This window comes from Penaeus japonicus, unplaced genomic scaffold, assembly GCF_977035675.1.
Source record: "Penaeus japonicus unplaced genomic scaffold, GWHDUDI00000001_assembly GWHDUDI00000011, whole genome shotgun sequence".
In the NCBI taxonomy this organism is placed as follows: Eukaryota; Metazoa; Arthropoda; class Malacostraca; order Decapoda; family Penaeidae; genus Penaeus; species Penaeus japonicus.
The window spans coordinates 714,170-716,669 of NW_028234413.1; the positions used below are offsets into that span (position 1 = coordinate 714,170).

Here is a 2,500-nt window from a genome sequence, read left to right on the forward strand (position 1 = left end):
ATTCTATATTTTATGGAGTGTATATAATATATATATATTTTATTTGATTCATATATATAATATATTATAAAATTTATTATATAATATATTATATATATATATATATATATATATATAATATATATATATATGTGTGTGTGTGTGTGTGTGTGTGTGTGTGTGTAATAGATAAACATTTTCGTTTCACAGATGTGCTAAACAGGTTCATATTTCGAATGAACGCATGGTATTAGGTATTCAAATTGAAAATCGGAATAAAAGAGGAAAGCATTATTAAAGCGCAATACATGCAGGAGAAATCTAAAGAGCATTTGCATAATGACCCCCACTAAGGGCCGGCTGATGAGTGGACTGCGAGAGGCTGCACAAAGGAGCGCCGTTCACACATGTTGAACGGCTCGGGCGGCCGTCGGAAGGGACTGATAGAGTGGGTTGCTGCCGATCACCACATCCTGCTCGCTGGACGCGTTGATGAAGGAGCTGAACGGGTTGACGTTGCGGACTCTGTGGAGGCGAGATCCGCTGCGGACTCTCGGAGTCCCGAACCCCTTGAACGATTCCTCGGCGGGGGGATGCTGGGGATGAAAGGAAGCTGCCAGAAGGACAAGCGTCGCTGCCAGGATATGCCAGAGAAACTGGGCCGTAAGCCAGGAGAGATGGGCGGGGTTTTGGGCCGTGTGGGCGTGGTGGTGCTCGAGGATCGATGCGTGCAGGTTAGCAGTGCCGTCCAGTATGAGACAGGCACCTCCGACCGTGGCGATGCCGAGCCGGCGAGGAGCGAAGGCCCGGCCGAGGAAGAGGGCCACCACCGCCACGTCGATACCAAGGAGAGCGAGGCTGACGTAGTCCGAATCCTGCGTGGCCATCTGGGAGAGCATGCGGGCCACGACAGCGGCGGCGACCGTCACATGAGCCGCCCACGGGGCCAGGCCGCCCTGATGCTTGCGCTGAACCAGATCGACGCCGCCCGAGAGACCGAAGAAGCAGAACACCGACGCCCTCAAAATATAATCCAAAAACTTATCCTCGTCGATTCGGTAAGCCATAACCAGACAGAGGACGGCGCCTATCGCCGCCCCGGACACTTTCAAGGCGCCCATCATCAGAGCGACGCCCTCCTTGATGCTTCCACCATAACCCCGGTGGGCGGCCGACCCTCCCACGAGAGCCAGCACGCCCATGAAGAAGTACAGCACGCCCGGAATCAATGAAATGACGAATTGGAACATGCTGCGAAAATGATGACAGTCGCAGAGGATCTGACCTGATATACAAGGCCCGAAATCGGCGCTGGGGACCACGGCATAACCGCCCGTAAACTCCGACGACCCAGCCAGCCATTTGTAACCTGAGTGGCCACGGGGGAAGCTCGCGAGATCGCTGCGGGTGTAGGGATATTCTGGGGAACGGGTGGTGGCCCTTCAGCGCCGGGCGCCGGTTCGGGGGAAGCCCCTTTCTGGTGTCGTTGGACTTTGAAAAAGGCTGTGCTAATGGGAGGACTCAATGGGACAATGCATACATGCGGTACTTCTCCTTTCTTTGTATTTGTTTATCATTATCATTATTTATTATCATCATTATCATCATTATCATCATTATCATCATTATTATCATTATTATCATTATTATCATTATTATCATCATTATCATCATTATCATCATTATCATTATTATCATCATTATCATCATTATCATCATTATTATCATTATTATCATTAATATCATTATTATCATTATTATCATTAATATCATTAATATCATTATTATCATTATTATCATTATATCCATTATATTCATTATTATATATCATTATATTTATTATTATCATTATATTTATATTATATTATCATTATTATTTTATCCTATTATCAATTTCTATTATAATCATTATTTTTTATAACATTATTTTCATTATTATTATTATTATTGTAACCATTATTATTTATTATTGTTATTATATTATCATCATTATTATCATTATCACATCGTCATCATTATTATCATTCATTATCATCATTATCATTTTATCATATTCATTTATCATCATTATATTATCATATTCATTATTATGCCCTATTATAATTGTACTATAAGTATTATTCTCACTATATCATTATCATAATCATTATTCATCATTATTATTATTATGTCATAAGCATTATCATTATCATGTTATTATTAACATTATATCATTATCAATTTATAATTATACTGTATTATCATTATTATTATCATCATATTTATCATATTCATCATCATATTATTATCATATATTATCATCATATTTTTTATCATTATTATTATCATATATATATTTTACTATATATATTATCATCATCATATTTTTCCTTTAATCATCTATAATCATATTTTTATAACATTATTATCATATATTTATCATAATCAACATCATATTAATTTTATCATAAGCATTATCACCATCATATTTATCATAATCATTATCATCATCATATTTATCATAATCATTATCATCATCATA

The 2,500-nt window shown here is 38.6% G+C and overlaps 1 protein-coding gene across 3 annotated transcripts in view; it reads left to right on the forward strand.

Moving 5' to 3' along the window:
• Positions 1 to 2,500, forward strand: part of Adar (Adenosine deaminase acting on RNA) — a 200,664-nt gene that overhangs the window by 150,130 nt on the left and 48,034 nt on the right. The window lies entirely within an intron of this gene.